Genomic DNA, 11,493 nt, shown 5'->3' with positions numbered 1-11,493 from the left:
TTCCTTTCTTGTTGATTCTATCTGAGCTTCCTCTCCTTGTCTTCTTCACTTAGGGCTCCGCTCTCACTCGAGAAGTCGGCCTCCGCCTCCATTATCGGGTCGGCGGAGGCCTCCACCACTAGCATGCAAATCGATCTTGCGGCCGTCCTCTGGGACGCGCAAGAACGAAACGCGCGTGAGGTGCGTGAGGAGCAGGAGGCCGCCCGCCTGGAGAAGGCGGAGGCAGAAAAGCGGAGGCCATCGTGCTGAAGAAACTGGTGGAGGTCGAGGCCGATGCCGCCGTGAAGAAGCGTCTTGAAGAAGCCGCACGCCGCTAGGAGCCGCTATTCGTCACCCCCCTGAACTCCGCGCCGCCACCGCTAGAGTTTGTGGCGCCGACTAGTGGTGCTGGCGACGATCACCTAATCATGGAGAGGGAGGGCGGCAACGCCGCCATGCCGGACATAGTCGTGCCTCCACCACCACCATCCGAGGGAGCACAGGACAAGCAGTCGGCTGACCCGCCAGCGCCACCTGCCGAAAGCGAGATGGTAATGGCCCCAACTCCCGAGGTCCGCACACCATCACGCCGCCGGCTTGCAAAGGCGGCTTCGGCGCTGCACCCGCTGGAAGTCGGTGCCGCGGGCTCTTTGATCCCGGATGCCGAGGCAACCAGCACCGCGCCCGCCGATTGGGTGCAGGGAGGCGGGACCGGCCCTTTCAACCAGGCGATCCTGGACGTCCAAGGCAAACTTCGAGCCGAAGCCGACGCCCTGAAGCGGTGCAACTAGGCATTCCTGGAGTCGTGAGCAGCCATTCGGGTATGTTTCTTCATCTTTGATTCTTGTATTTCTTATACTTCTCTGTGGGGGCGCGCCAGCGCACATACTGTGTGTAGTCCTCGAGCTTCGGGCCGGCTGCCGAGCAGGCGGCTTGGAGCTTTAATTGGCGAGCTCCGAGTACTAACTTCATCTGCTATCTTCATTATAGGACAATCACAACCTCCGCGCCGTCGCCTTCAACTCTAACGTCCGAGAGCTGGACCGACGAGCTGTCAACTTGTCGGAGAGCCGGAGTAAGTCCTTGTTTTCTTTCTCTACAGGGGCGTGCTGGTGCAGCCGCGGGTTGTAGTCCCTGAGATTCGGGCGGATTGCTGAGCAGTCGGGGCGGATCTCCCCGGCAACTCTCTTCTTCTTCGTTGGCTGATGACGCCTTTTTCTTTCCCTCTTCTTGCAGAGGCCAACGCTGCCCTGCAGCAGCAGCTGGGTGAAGCCAACACCGCGCTGCGTGCCAAGGAGGAAGATTGCAGCAAGCCGCCCGAAGAGGGTGACTGGCTTGCCACGCAATTGGCGGAGCAGGCCGAGCTTCTCAAGACAGCTCAGAAAGAGGCGGATGCGAAGGAGTCCAGTCTCCTTGCTGAGTTCGAGACCAAACACTCCTCCTGGACTGATAAGGAGGCATTGCTAACTGCTAGCTTTGGCGAGATCGAAGACATGGTTGACGGTAAAACTTCTTCCTTTTTCTTTCTTTGAGCTACCGGCTGCTGACCAAGCCGGCTTCTAGCTTCTGGCTTCTACCTTACTTGTTTTCTGCTCATGCAGACTTCTTCCCTGGCCACTCTGGCGCCGCCAACCAGGCTACTGAGGCTAATCACGAGGAACGGAGGGCGGAAGGAGCGCAAATTACTGCCGATGCCCCCCGGTCCCTTAGTGAGCAGCTCCTCAGCATCCAGGCCCGCCTTCGGCCGGCTCATCGGATGTTGTGTCGTCTTCATCGTGCTGGGGCCTAGGCGATCTCCACCATGTGGGCAGACATGCCGGCTCCGCGCACTCCCAGCCGGACTGCCGACTGGCTGGAAGTGGCGGCCGGCCGTCTTGAGGCCTGGAATGGCTCCTCGGCCCGGGCTGGAGCACGCCGGGCCTTGGAGTTCGTCAAGGCGTGGCACCCTGTGCTAAATCTAGCCCAGTTGACCATGTTTCGACAGGAGGCCCAGGAGGAGCTGGTGGCGGTGGAGCGTGATCTCATCAAGCGTGGGGCGGCGATCACCGTGTACACCAACACCAACGTCTTTGTCCCGGAGGTGGCTGAGAATGGTGCCGAGGCACCACCAGAGTGGTTCGGGCTGAACCCGGAGGATGGCGAGGACTCGGCCAAAGTGATCGACTCCAGCGATGAGGGAGAAGACAAGGAGGACGAGGAAGGTGAAGAGGAAGTGCTAGAGGTTGGAGCGGACGGCCAGCCTCAGCTCGACCGTGCCTCCAGCAACGAGCCACTGCCATGCCCGAGCAAGCCGACTGCCGCTGAAGGCGACCAAGCGGAGACTGACCAGCCAGCCACTCAACCAACTGACACCACCCACTCCACCATTCCACCGAACCCGTCTGCTGCTCCCTAGGCTGCCAATTTATCTTTGTTTTTACCTGCTTATCAGTCTTGACAAACTTTGTTAGCTTCGCACAATTCCACCCGCGGGGTGTATTTCAAAATTTTGTTGAATGTTGGGCAAGGGCCTTTTGATATGTAAATATTTTTGCCGAGTTCTATTTCTCCTTGCTTTCTGCTCCTTGGCATTTTTCCTTTGCCGCCCTCCCTCAGTTGCCGTCTTGCCTGCCGAACAGCCGCTCTGCGAACTATGGCTGGGTCAAGTACTTAGCCTCTTTTGGGAAGGCAAGTACTTAGCCGACTAGAGTGTTTAGCAAATTAAATAGAAGTCGGCCGGCTGGCTGCGCAGCAGCTGATCGGCGAGGCGGGAAGCCAGCTTAAACTATGTTCATACTTTTGGGTCCTTGGCCATTTTTCATGTGGGCACCCTTTTCTGCCTTTGACTCCTGCCTACTGAATAGCCGGTCTGCGAGCTACGGCTTCAGCAGGAGAAGGCTTAAGTGCCAACACATTACTTGTCCGACTGCGGGAACCATTACATAGTACAAGGCAGCGAGCCCCGGGGTCGACTGGTCGAACCCAGCGCCAGGCGGACTAACACATTCATAGGCATAATACTTATCATATAGATAAAGGAGGGCAGTCCCCGAGCTTCTTCTCGGGGGACTCGGAGTCTACATACTTAATACAAAATTTGGCTTGGTACATACTGTATCAACTGTAAAACCTTCGGAGGAGGTTTGCATTCCATGATCGTTCTGTCTCCTTGCCGGAGTCGTCTCTTTTGGGTGCTCGAGGCTTCTGAGCATCGATAAGGTAGTAGGAGTCGTTGCCCAACACCTTGCTGATGCTGAAGGGGCCTTCCCAAGGTGCCGAGAGCTTCTGGCCGACTATTCGCTGGATCAGCCGTAGCACAAGGTCTCCCTCTTGGAAGGATCTTGGCTTGACCTTCCGGTTGTAGTATTGGCGTAGACTCTGTTGGTAGATGGTGGACCGGCTGAGTGCCAGCAGCCGGCTCTCCTCCAGTAGATCGACGTCTTCTTCTCATTCTTCTTTTGCCTCCTCTTCAGTGTACATGGTGACTCGGGGGGAGTCGAATTCTATGTCCGTCGGGATGATGGCTTCGGCACCGTAGACGAGGAAGAAGGGCGTGAAGCCAGTTGACTTGTTCAGAGCTGTGCACAGGCTCAAAAGGACAGCCGTCAGCTCATCGATCCAATAGCCGGCCGAGCACTCCAGAGGCTCGACCAGTCGGGGTTTGATGCCAGACAAAATGAGGCCGTTTGCTCGCTCCACTTGGCCGTTTGACTGCGGATGGGCAACGGACGCTAAGTCCGGTCAGATGCCTTTCGTCGCGCAGAAACGGGCCAAGGCACCTTTGGCAAAGTTTGTGCCGTTGTCGGTGATGATGCTGTGTGGTATGTCATACCGGATGGTCATGTCGGCAATGAAAGTCACATCAGTTGGACCATTCAACTTCTTCATTGGTTTTGCTTCTATCCACTTGGTGAACTTGTCCGCCACGACAAGCAGATGAGTCAGGCCGCCGCGTGCTGTCTTGAATGGTCCCACCATATCCAGCCGCCAAACAGCGAAGGGCCAGGCAATAGGGATGGTCTTGAGTGCAGAAGCCGGCTAATGTGGCTTGAAGCGGAACTTCTGGCACCCTTTGCATTTTTGGACCAAGACTTTGGCGTCTTCTAGAGCAGTCGGCCAGAAAAACCCATGGTGGAAAGCTTTGGCAACAAGTGCTCTTGAAGCCGCGTGGTGGCCACACTCGCCTTGGTGGATATCTTTGAGGATTGCTTGACCTTGCTCTGGCTCCACGCAGTGCTGGTACACACCAGTGACACTATGCCTCACAAGTTTTCTGTTGACAATGGTGTACGCTGCTGCCCGGCATTGGACTTGCCGGGCCGAGATCTCATCAGTCGGCAGCTCTTTGTTCAATAGAAAGTTGAGGATGGGCTATGCCCATGAAGGTGCTGCTATTTCTTCGACTGCCAGAACAGCAACTTGCATGAGGGCGGTTGGGCCGGGAGGCGGCGGGTTGGAGTCGGCTGCCACTTACTGAGTCGACGAGGTCCCGGGGCCAACTGCGGCAGTCCCCGGGCCGGGTGCGGCTGCTGCAGTCCGCGGGCCGCCTGCCGAGTTCCCCGTGCCGGCTACTGAGGTCCTCAAGTCGGTTCCGAATGCTTTAGGAGGAGCCGGCACGAAGATGGAATCTTACTCTAGAGATAGCCTGACAGACGGCTTAAGGAGACGTTGCAGGGCGACGCCGGCTGGTATCACTTGCCGGGTGGAACCGATTCGTGCCAAGGCATCTGCTTGCTCATTGTCATTTCTGGGCACATGTAGGAACTCGCACCCTTCAAAGTATCCGCTGAGTTGCTGGACGAGGAAGCGGTAGCTTGCCATGTTTGCATCTTTGCGTCCCAGTCGCCTGACGACTGGTGGACCACTAAGTCAGAGTCTCCATAACACAGGATCCGGCGAATGCCGAGTTCCTTGGCAAGCCGGAGGCCGTGAATGAGTGCTTCATAATCAGCAACATTGTTGGAGGTGGCAAAGTGGATTTGCAGCACATATCTAAGCTTGTCACCTTTCGTAGAGGTGAGGACGATGCCGGCTCCCAAACCGGTGCGCATCTTGGAACCATCAAAGTGCATCCGCCAATGGGTGGAGTCTAGCGCTGGCGCGAGGTATTGGGTCTCGGCCCAGTCGACGAGGAAGTCGGCCAGTGCTTCTGACTTGATGGCGGTGCGAGGCTGGTAGTAGCTGGTGTAGGGGGCCAAATCTATGGCCCATTTGGCCACTCAACCCAAAGCATCTCGGCTTCCAATGATCTCAGCAAGAGGAGCAGTGCAGACAACAGTGATTGGGTGCTCTTGAAAGTATGGCTTTAGCTTCTTGGAGGCGAAGTGTACGCCGTAGCACATATTCTGATAGTGCGGGTAGTTCTGCTTGGAGGCGGAGAACACTTCACTTAGGTAATACACCGGCCTTTGGACTTTTAGTGCCTTGCCTTCTTCCTTGCGTTCCACAACTATGATTGTGCTGACCACCTGGCTGGTGGCGGCGATGTAGAGAAGCATGGGCTCCTTAGCAGTCGGAGCCGCCAGGACAGGCGGAGTGGTCAGCATCTTTTTGAGCGGGAGAAAAGCTTCATCTGCCTTTTCATTCCACTCAAAAAAGTGGTATTCTTCATGAGCTGGTAGAGGGGAAGAGCCTTCTCGCCCAGCCGACTGATAAAACGGCTGATGGATGCCAAGCAGCCGGTGAATTTTTGCACATCCAGCAGTAGGGTGGGAACCTCCATCCTCTCGATGGCCTTGATTTTCACAGGGTTGCATTCTATGCCGCTCTCTAAGACCATGAAGCCAAGAAGCTGGCCGGCTAGTACTCCAAAGACGCATTTCTCCGGGTTGAGCTTCACCTGAAATTGGTGCAAGATTTCAAAGGTCTCCTTGAGGTCTTCTAGCAGCGTTCCGTGCTTCTCCGTCTTCACCACAACATCGTCCACATAAACATGGGCATTTCTACCGAGTTGCTTGAGGAGACACTTCTGCATGCAACGCTAAAACATGGCGCCGACATTTCTCAAGCCGAACATCATGGTCAGGTAACAGAAGGCTCCGAATAGCGTGATGAAGGCGGTCTTCAGCCTGTCGGCCGGGTTCATCTTGATCTGATGATATCCTGAGTATGCATCCAGAAAGCTCAATAGCTCGCATCCGGCAAAGCAAATGGGTCATTGGGGCAAGATTTTTTGAGGCTGGTATAATCAATACACATGCGCCACTTCTTATTCTTCTTTAGCACAAGGACTGGGTTGGCTAACCATTCGGGAAAGAACACCTCCGTGATGAAGCCAGCTGCCAGAAGCAGGGCTATCTCTTCTCCAACAACTCTTCTCTTCTCCTCTGACAGGTGGCGCAAGGGCTGCCTGACTGGCTTGGCATCAGGTCGGACATGTAGCTTGTTCTTGTCGAAATCTGTTGAAACACCCGGCATGTCCTTAGGTGACCATGCAAAGATGTCCCGATTCTAACGGAGGAAATCGCTGAGCTCTCTTTCCTATTTGTTGTCAAGGTTCGCACCTATGACAGCGTGCCTCTCTGGGTGCTTCGGGTGCAAGGGTATCTTCTTTGTTTCATTGGCCGGCTTGAATGAGCCCTTAGCTTCTGACTCCTTGGGGTTGGGTGACATTTCCGGTTGCTTGTCTGCCATTGCCACAACCCGGTCAAGGAGCCGCTTTTCAGCCGCGATCACGAGGGACTCGGCTAGCCGGCTGCTATCTGCCGCACAGGCGGAGGACTTCTTGTAGTCCCCAGTTATGGTTCGGATTCCCTTGGTGCTTGGCATCTTCATCTTGAGGTGGGCATAGTGGGGGACCGCCATGAACTTGGCTAGCGCAGGACGGCCAAGCAGTGCATGACAAGGACTCTCAAGGTCCACCACCTCAAACTACACTGGCTCTCGGCTATAGTGTTCTTTGTCTCCGAAGAGGACGTCGATTTGAGTCTTGCCGATTGGTGAGCAGGAAAGGCCACGAACTATGCCATGGAATACAGTCCGACTGGACTGAAGCTGCCTCTGTTTGATTACTAACTTCTCCATAGTGTCTCGGTACAGGATGGTGATGCTGCTGCCGCCATCTATCAGGACTCAGGAAGCGAGCAGCCCACCTCTCTGTGGCGAAAGTGGCATCCAAAACCAGGGCATAAGAATCGGGATTGGGCATCACCTCCGGGTAGTCAGCTCTGCTCCAGCTGATGGGCTTCTCAGACCAATGCATGAACTTGGGGGTCTCTGATGCGACTGCATTTACTTCTTGTTGTCCCTGTCATCTGCTGTGCCTATCAACGGCCATGCTGGTGAACACGACATAAGCTCCATGCTCTTCAGGGTACTCATCTTGTATGGCGCCAACTAGCCGAACCACCGGCTGCTGGGGAGGAGGAGGCAGAGGGCCGGCGGGCAGAGGAGGTGGGAGTCCATCACCCTTGGCGATCCTGGTGAGCCAGTGGCATTTCCGAGTCATGTGTTTTGACGGCTTCGCGCCGCTGTGGAACTTGCAGGGTGCATCGAGAGTTTGCTTGTACGAAAATGCGGGCAACCAGTTGGGCTTGCCGCCCTTCTGCTGCCGATCTTCGACTGTCGCCACCTACTGACTTGTGGAAGCCGGTAGCGTGGCCTCGTGCTTGTTGTCATTTGGTTGCTGACGCCGACGGGTGTCGCCAGCCGGAGTCAGAGGAGCTTGGGGAGCCACATTGCCAGATGCGTCAACCTAGATTTCCGCCTTCATGGAGGAGTCGGCCGTGGCGTACTTGTCTGCTATGATCAGCAGTTCATCGAGGGTTGTCGGCTCGTCGCAGAGAAGCTGGTGCTTGAGGAGGGTGCCTTCTCGGCACCCGGCAGTGAAGTACTCCATGGCCTGCACCTCGTGCATGCCCTCGCAGGAGTTGCGCAGCTCGGCCCAGCGTGTGAGATAGTCACGAGTCGACTCGTTGGGGCCTTGGACGCACAAGGAGAGCTGGCGAGGCTTAGGCGGCCGCTTGTACGTGCTGGTCACGGATGAAGGCTTCAGTGAAATCAACCTAGTTGTTGACGCTGCGGGGCTTTAGGCTGTTCAGTCACGTCCGGACTGTGCCCTGGAGCATGAGCAGAACGTACTTCATGGCAACGCGCTTGTTGCCGTTGGCGATGCTGACGGCTGTGGAGTAGTCAACCAACCATTCCTCTGGCTTCATGGAGCCGGTGTACTTGGGCGTATCTCTCGGGAGCGTGAACCCTTTGGGGAAGGGCTCATCTCAGATGTGTGGGCCAAAAAAAGCGGGCCCAGCTCGTCTACTTCTAGTGCCAGGGATCGGTTGAGGCGTTCGATCCGATGGCGGGCGTCATTCTCTCCGACTCCTTCTCGTCGACCGAGGCGGTCGTCGAGTGTTGGATGGTCAATTGGTGGCGGGGAAATGCGCCTCTCCCTGCGGGGAGGGTAAGGCGGACAGTCGTCTCATCGCCGCATAGTTCTTTGGCGGCCATCTTGGTCGCGCTTGATGGTGATGCGAGTCCGGCTGCGGCTGGCAGCTGGCTCCTTGTATGTCCTATCGCGGATGCCATCAGTCAGCGTCCGGGATGTCGCACCTTGGTCCCGGCGAGGAGGCGGATCATTGTTTCGCCGGATGGGTGCTTCAGTGCGGCAGGAACTCCTCGGGGTCGGTGGTGCCGTCGTAGCGAGGAGGCAAATCCGGCTTGAACTTTCCTAGCCAGGCGACACTGCCCAGCTCGGGGGGGGGGGGGAGGCCCGACAGCTAGCCGTGGTCACTGGGACCCACCTTGGGGGTGGAGCTTGGTCTTGATGGGGTCCGGGCCCTACCGCTATAGGTGGCGCATGGACTTGCCGCAGCAGCCGGTCCTGGCACGGCGGCGCGAGGAGCGGCGGAGCATTTTGTTGCGGTCGAGAGACTTCTCGACAGCTTCTTTCTTCACGCGCAGGTGCGGGACACAGCAGGTCATGTCGCGGAGCCGCACGTCTTGACGCTAGGGCGCCGTCTTGGGGCTGTGGTGGTGGAGGCGCTCCGTGAGCTACATCGCCCGTGGCTGGCGGAGGGCGAGGCGGTGAGAGGGACGGCGTAGGAGAGCCCCCGGCAGCGCAGACAATCTCGGCAATGCGGTCGAGCCAGTCCTCGTAGTGGTCGTCGACTGGGCGGTAGCGCAGGAGCTCATGCGCCATGTGGAGCATGACCCGTGCGTCCATGGGAGCGTGACGTGCATGGGGAGAAGAGTCGGCCGGAGTCAGCGATGGAGTGGTCGTGTGGCCGTCCCGCCGCACCGATGGGTGTAGCGAGGATGCTTGCTGCTCGTTCCCCATTGGGCCGGTGGAGGCGTTGGCAGCGGGCGACGGGGAGTGGCGAGTGGCCCGCCGACGGGAGCCGTCTAAGCGAAGTGGGCGGCGAGGGCAGCCCGGCGCTCAGCACGAGCACGGCGCGCGTATCCCATGGAGACGACGGAGCAACGGAGCGTGAAGCGATGAACAGAGGCTTCGGCGCACCCTTACCTGGCGCACCAAATGTCGGATCTGGGATTCTAGTAGACCCTTGAGGTTCGAACAATGGGGTGCGCGCGGAGGTTTTCTCCCTATCGATCCATGCCCTAGCTCTCTAGATCTCGTAGACGAACACGACGAACTCTCAACACAGAAAGACACATGATTTATACTGGTTCGGGCCACCATTGTGGTGTAATACCCTACTCCAATGTGGTGGTGGATTTGCTCTTGGGCTAATGATGAACAGTATAGAGGGAAGAACAGCCTCCTGAGGTCGAGGTGTTCTTGTGTTTGGTGAGCTTGTGTGTGCAAGGATCGGAATCAGCTGCCGACTTGTGATGGTGTCGATCCGATGCCCCTCATGGTGGTGGCTAGTTCTACTTATATAGGCCCTGGTCCTCTCCCCAAATATTGAGCGGGAAGGGATGCCACAACGGTCAATTCGAAAGGGGACAACTATTACAAGCTATCCTGACAAAAGGTGGTCTTTGCCTGCAAAAGGCTCTGGTGATGATGCTGTCTTGGGCTCCATGGTGACCTCCATCTTGCTGTCCTTCTGGTCCTGGTCTGGTCGCACCAATATGGAAACCTTTGCTTGATGCCTCGGTACTCCGCGCCTACGCTTGCCCCCTTAGCACCAAACAGGAAACAAGGACGCTGTGCGCACTGGCGCCCGCCGGGCGCCCGCCTGGCCTCGATCGTCATGGCTCACGTCACGAGGACCTCGCGAGGTTTACCTTGCCTTGATCTCTCTGCCCCTTGTGAGCCTTCTTGGCGAGGCCGCTCTTGAGGAGGTCTTGCATCGTCCGCCCCGCGAGGCTTGGCCCCTCGCGAGGGTCTTGAATGTCTTGTCGATGAAGATGGGCTGTATGAACCTGCTAGTCCAGCCACGCCATGGGCCGCAGGCAGGCAAGTCTGGGGACCCCCATTCCCAGAACACCGACAGAAGGCACGACGGCAGTCCACAAAGAAGTAGCCCTTCGTTGTCCAGGAAACTCTCAAGCTAGAGGCGACAGTTGTCATTCACGAGGTTCGATACCCGGTGTGGCTGGCGAACCCCATCATTGTGCCCAAGAAGGGTGGGAAGGAACACATGTGTATCGACTTCACCAACCTCAACCAAGCCTGCCCTCAAGACCCTTTCCCGCTCCCGCGCATCGACCAGATCATCGACTCCACCACCGAGTGCGACCTGCTGTGCTTCGTGGACGCATTCTCGGGCTACCACTAGATTAAGATGGCGGTGGAGGACGTGGAGAAAACGGCCTTCTCGCCCCCCTGCGGGGTATAGTAATGCACCTGCATGCCGATCAGACTACGCAACGCAGTGGCGACCTTCCAGCGGTTGATGCACATCGCCCTGGGCCAGCAACTAGGGAGGAACGCAGAAGCCTATGTTGATGACATCGTTGTAAAATCAAGGGAAGCAAGAACCCTCATTCAAGACTTAGAGGAGACTTTCACCAGCTTGTGCCAGGTGGACCTGCGGCTCAAGCCAGAGAAGTGCGTGTTTGGTGTCCCTTCCGACAAGCTGCTAGGCTTACTCATGTCGCACCACGGGATTGAGGCCAATCTGGAGAAGGTCAAGGAAATAGAAGACATGAGCCCGCCGCAAACACTAAAGGAAATGTCGAAGCTCGCGGGCTGCGTGACCTCGTTGGGGCGCTTCATTTCCATGTTGGGGGAGCGCGCCCTACCGTTTTTCAAGCTGATGAAGAGGTAGGGACCATTTGAATGGACCCAGAGGCCGACCTGGTGTTTCAAGACCTCAAGAGATACTTGACCAGCCCACGAGTGATGGTCGCGCCTCATCCCCTCGAGCCCCTCGTACTCTACCTGGCTGCCACGCCCCACTCCACCAGCGCGACGCTTGTGGCTGTCCGGGAGGAGTGCCAGGCCAAGAGCCCGCCGAGCAACGCTGCACCTTCGGCGGGTACGATGCGGCACCAAGGCGGCGCCACCGAGGCCATGACGGCATCAGCTGATGGTCAGGCCTTGCAAGACACCACTCCCGGGCCTGAGGAGGCCCCAATGGGCGGCCGGGCTCCTGAGGTCCCTCGACCTCAGGAGGTACCACAACCTCA

The sequence above is a fragment of the Triticum urartu genome, chromosome 5A (assembly GCF_056163025.1).
Source record: "Triticum urartu cultivar PI428250 chromosome 5A, HENAU_Tu73, whole genome shotgun sequence".
Taxonomy (NCBI): domain Eukaryota; kingdom Viridiplantae; phylum Streptophyta; class Magnoliopsida; order Poales; family Poaceae; genus Triticum; species Triticum urartu.
The sequence above is the reverse complement of the archived record's forward strand: the minus strand, read 5'-3'. Positions refer to the sequence as shown.